Source organism: Vigna umbellata, chromosome 1 (assembly GCF_029865625.1).
Source record: "Vigna umbellata cultivar VRB3 chromosome 1, Vumbellata_1.0, whole genome shotgun sequence".
NCBI classification, from domain to species: Eukaryota; Viridiplantae; Streptophyta; class Magnoliopsida; order Fabales; family Fabaceae; genus Vigna; species Vigna umbellata.
The window spans coordinates 46708432-46714484 of record NC_142165.1 but is presented as its reverse complement, the minus strand read 5'-3'; the positions used below and the strand labels follow the sequence as shown (position 1 = coordinate 46714484).

General features: G+C 38.5%; 1 pseudogene; it reads left to right on the top strand.

Moving 5' to 3' along the window:
- Positions 1 to 1103, top strand: LOC148205498 (GCN5-related N-acetyltransferase 5, chloroplastic-like; annotated as a pseudogene).
- The last annotated feature ends 4950 nt before the right edge of the window (positions 1104 to 6053 follow it).

Genomic DNA, 6053 nt, shown 5'->3' with positions numbered 1-6053 from the left:
ATGGAGCTCAACTGTTCGCTGTCATCGCTAATGCTTTGTTCACTTGGAGGAGAGAAATTGGGGGAGAGTGAGTGGATAAATTTGAGGGTGAATTAATTGTTGTTTATTTGAGTAGATTTGGAGGTAAATGAGAGTAGATTTGGAAGTAAAATTTATGAGAATTAGTGTAGGATTTGATTGATGTGAGAGATAAAAAAATTGTTTAATTGGTAGAAATTGAAGATTACAAAAAAGGCCCTTAGTTATTAATGTAATATAAAATGATAATTGTTAATGTTATATTTAATTGTAAAAAAGTTTATAAAGAGTAAAATATTTACATTAATTATTAAAATTAATTTTAATATTGTACAAAAAATGTACTTTAGTAAAATGAATTTATTTTTAATTGTATTATTATTTATTACCAAGGTGAAATTGAATATTTTTAAAAACAAAAAAAATTAATCACACAACCACCACCACCCAAACACAGCCTTTCTAACTTCTCTCTTCATCCAAATCCAAAACCTCTCTTTCTCCTCTCTCTGCCTTCTCACTTCTCTCTCTTCACCTTCACCAAGCCACGCTTCCCCGCTTTCAAACTCTCGTCTTCCCACTATTCCTCCTCCCCTCTCACCACCGGCTTCCTCATCGACGACGTCCTTCGCCGTCTCAACTCCCTCGAATCCTTACTCTACTACTGCGACCTCCCCTCCGGCTCCCTCTTCGACCTCTTCATGCGCCCCCACGAGACCCGTTCGACCGTTCTCCTCCTCGCCCACTCCTTCGTCGAGTCCTTGCTCATTCCCGCTGCTTACGTCAACCTCCTCGCTTTCCTCATCAACCAGTACCTCCTCCAACGCCTGACGCTCCTGCCCAACACCGCCACGCTCGTCGCCTTCTACACTCAAACACCATCGCCATCTATTGCTACTGCTGCTAAAGAAGACGAGGAAGAACCATTACAAGAAGACGATGGAGCGCCCTTGGCTAGAACTATCAAGATATGTGTCAACCGAAGAGGCACCCCAAAACCGAATCCAAGAAACGAACGCCTGGAACTGAATACAATAAACCAGAATCAAATACACCAAAAGCTTTCGTCTATCACTGGAGTGTAACCGAATACGCACACCCCAGAACCGAATATAGCAACGACTTTCTTCTTTTTATATGGTATTATGATATCTAGGAAGGGCAAAGATGAGATTTGCCTTCAATTCACTACAAATCATCCCATATATGCGAGTGATTGTATCTCACAAATCCGCTGCGTTCCATCTTCGCAAATCGTCCAAAGCGAACACCACCTACCCCACAAATCAATCGTCACTATTACTCATAAACAGTGCATCACCTTCAAGTGAACACAGCGTAAGCGCTAGACTATTCGCAAAAAGGTCACTTAAGAGTGAAAAGGGGGCTTAGCAGTCTGGAGCAAAATTGCTTCCATACTTGTATAACTAAGATTGTGCTAGCGCCGCACCAATACTACTTAACATCATACCGAAAAATAACCAACTCAAATTTATGGTTTGGAAAATCATAAACCTGTTTGAATGATCAAATTGGTATGCCGGACTTAGTGCTTGGTTTAAAAACAATTTTCAATGTTAAAGTGTCTACCTACTTGCTTAAATAGTCAAATCCTCAATTTCTGCAATCACCATAATCCAAACCCAAACCAAACACTCAATTCAATAACAATACCAATTTCAATTAGCAATATCCAACCTACACATACTAAAGCATCTAACTTCCCTTACTTAACCAACAACTCAAAGGACCCTAACTAGCAAAACTCCTCCCAACTTGCAGGATGATGTTCTATCTACACATAGAAACATCACAAGAACGATGAGGATATATCATTATGATCACATTTTAGTAGAGACTCATATTGATAACTCAAAAGACACATGCAAGCATAACAAGGCTCACGTGCAACCGATAAAAGAAAAAAACCAAAGAAAATGGTTGAAATTCAACTTACTCAAACAAAGAACCTGATCGATCGGAATTAAAGAACTCGTTGCAAGAATCAATCCTACATTCTCGATTCTTCAATAACAAACAAAGGATAAGAATTCTTAGAAAAATTGAAGAACTTTATGTGTTTTAAAATAATAAAACTAATTCTAAAACGATTTATATTAAAATCATTTAATATTAAAATAATCGAGTTTCACTATTTTTAAATCAATATCATTTTTAATATTATGCATCCAAGACAACTAATATCCACATAATTTATTTCATTCCTAACATCAAATTGAAATTTTATATAAAAAAATAAGCAACAAAATATAATTTTTTAATTAAATAACAAGTATTTTTTATTTTATTTATATTAAAACTATATAAAAATATAATACTATATTAATAAATTAAATTTTATATATTGTGACTATTTATTTTTTATATATTAAAAGAATATCTTCTCAATGGTGTAGATTTATGTTCTTTTAGAATAATTTGTAATTTATTGATGATATAACCTTTATGATATCTTAAATTTATAATAATTAAACCATTCAAATTTTATTAAAAAAAATCTTTATTTTTTATATTTAAAAATTTAATTTTCAAAAATTTGTTTAGATTTTAGTCAATATAATATTCTTCAATAAAATAAGAGAAGTGAAATAATTTAATTCAAATATACGTGTATGTTTATTTAGAAATTGGAATATATATATATATATATATATATATATATATATATATATATATATATATATATATATATATATATATATATATATATATATATATATATATATTCCCAATAAAGGAACGATAAATTCCCCTTCTAAGAAATTTAAAAGTCTCGAAATAATTCAGTTATTTGGGGAGATAACAGGGTGGTTCAAGGCGGATGTTTCGGCTGAAGGGATGGATATACAGAAAAGGTGAAATAAAAAAAAATAACCAAAGCAATTCGATTGAAAGTAAAAGGTTTAATACCCAATTTTGTCCCCACTTTGGTTCGGAAATCTCAAGTTAGTCCCTTTATAGAAATGTGAGTGCAATGGATCCTTACTTGTAATTATTTGAGTCTAATGAGTCCCTTCCGTTAAATAGAAGGAAACGGAGTTAGTGGGCTGATGATGTGACAGTTGTCTTTGATGAGGTGTTGTTTGCGTGCTTACGTGGTGTCCCCACTTTGGTTTAATACCCAATTTCTGCGTTTATGGCCACCGCTGCACTCAGCGAAGCCCTCTTCAACCGCGGCCAGATCTGCGGCGCCTGCTTCGACCTCCGCTGCCGCGACGAGGACGCCGACTGTCCCCGTTGATTTCACTCATTTCTTCGCCGGACCTCCAGCTCCAGGAATCAAACCGCGATTTTGAATCTCTCGCTCTACGACGAGAACAAGGAGGCCATCGCCTCCGCAGGAGCGATTAAGCCGCTGGTTCGCGCGCTGAGCACGGGAACCGCGACGGCAAAGGAGAACGCAGCGTGCGCGCTGCTGCGGCTGTCGCAGGTTGGGGGTGATTTGTTGGAGAAATCTTGAGGGAAGTTCTGGAGAAAGCTACGAAAACTGTTCGAAAACGTAATTGCTTCTAACCTCGTAACCTTCTACGTGTGCTGTAGCCAACTCTCCCACGCGCGAAAACTGTTCGACAAAATTCCCACAACAAATGTTCGCCGCTGGATTGCCCTCATTGGCACGTGCGCTCGCTGCGGCTTCTACGATCTACCACAGACATGTGTCTTCTCCTTTAATTGAGTGAGTTTTGATGGCAAAGACACTGTCCTCTCTCTTTCAGCCTTGGACATATTCAAATTTGAATTGTCACCAAACTTTTGCACTCTTGCTTTCTCAGCCTTTTCCTTAATTTGTTTTTCCCTTTCTGAGGCCAATTTATGGCGGTCTTTATATGCAGGATATTTTCCATCCAGATGCCCAACCACTGTCTTAGACATCAATTGGAATGAAGATGCAACAGAGTTTAAGGATTCACAGGATGAAACTCTTCTTATGCTAGGAAGAGCTAGTGTTTCAGGAGAATTAGAAGGTTCCTGATCATTCGGTCCAAAGGTAGTGATGGCTACAGAATCACTAGCATTCCTTTGCATCAACGATTCCAGGGAATCCCTAGGTCTACTACTCATATTCATCCTGCTAGGAGAGCCACCTGAAAGATATCTGGCTGGTGATGAAAGAGCACTTGAGTCATCTTTGCTTTTGCCCCATTTCTTCAACTTTTGGATTAAACTAGTTTTCTTGCTAACACTACTATGTTTACTCATAAAACTATCAATGGAAGAAGTATTGTCAAAATCTTCACTGCCTGGTGAAGAGGTATGAGAGAAGTAGCTATCAAGATCTGTATCTCCTTGTCCATGCTCTGATCCCGCATATTCTAACATTATCTGCTTAGCCTTCTCTTGTGATTTTGGGCTGAGACTTGTGTTTAGATCACGGGTTGATAATTTTCCAGGAGGTGCCTGGTAATTCTTCAGCTCATACCTTAAGCATGCATTTACCCAACGAAGATATACAAGCTCTTCAACTTCACTGAACCTATTAATTTGGAGTCCTTCTACGTCGCGGCGGACATCCTCGACGTCGACAGCCGTCCTGAGCTTCCTGAGCAACCTTGCTTGGAGATGCTTTTGCAAGCGAGCAGCTCGCGCGTGTCACGGTCGATGCAGAGGTAAGTCACGCCGAGCTCGCGGTCCACGAGGTAGCAGTCCTCGATGTTCTCCTTGGGCACGCCAGCGAGGACCGTGATCGGCGCCTTCTGTTTGACAGCCTCAGCCCCGGAACCGCGCTTGCCATGGTGGTCTGCGTTGGAGAAGCTCGATTTGACACCCTCGCGGGCCACGGCGGCCGGGATCTGCAGCAGTTTCCCATGGTAGGAGGAGCGGAGATCGCGGCGAAGGGGAGGGTTTCAGAGGAGATGGTGGACGATGTGAGGTGAGGTGAAGGTGAAGGTGTGAGGGTGTTTTCGCCATTTCATATATAAATTTAAGGTTTAATACCACGTAAGCACGCAGACAGTTGTGTTTTGACACGTAATCAATAAGTACTGCCACATCATCAGTCCACTAACTCCGTTTCCTTCTATTTAACGGAAGGGACTCATTAGACTCAAAAAATTACAAGTAAGGATCCATTGCACTCACATTTCTAGAAAGGGACTAACTTGAGATTTCCGAACCAAAGTGGGGACAAAATTGGGTATTATGCCAAAGTAAAATAACTACAAAAGCTATTTTCCACGGGGCCATTTCTTCATGTAGCCCTTAAATTTGAAAATCTCGTATTTACCCTTATGAAAAGTTATTAAAATAAAATAAAAATTAAATGTTGCTCTTCTCCTTGCTTACGGCTGCCTTCGTCCCTCACCTCCTTAGTGCATTTCATCTTCTTCGTTACTCTTTGTTCTTTTTCGTATATAAAAGGAAATCCATCAAGCAAGATAAAAACTTTGTTCATCTCATTAACAAAGAAGAGTATGAGTTTGTTTTATGACTTTCGTAGTTCTCCGATACGGTTCAGGTAGGGATGGTTAGTGGGTGGACGTGTTTGAATTTTTTCAATTACATTTCGGATTAAGTAATCTAATATGCATCATTGGATTCAGGAGTGTGTACTGGATTGCACAATCCAGAAATATGAAATTGAAAGAATACTGGATTGGACAATCCGATAAGCAATACCGGGTCCGAGAGTGCATTCCGGATTGGGAAAATCGAGTATGTACAAATAATGGAACAACAACATGGAGAAGAAAAGGATGGGGTGCTTCGGCAGCGTTTGGAAAGAAATGATGGGAGAGAAGATCACATTAGGGTTTTTAAGAGGATAGGTGTGGGATTTCAACGGTGGGAGAGATGCCAATGTCTCCTCTTCAAACAACGAAAGGATGTCAATAAATGAGAAAAACTGGTTGTTTCCAATAAATTTTAGAGAGATGATACTTACTCAAATTTTCACTCCTTTATACCTGCTTTTATTAATTTTTTATTTAATAATTCAATTTATATTTTAATTAAATAACTTAATTTAATATCGTATCATTATAATGACTTCTTACAAGGTTGTAAAGTGACATGTG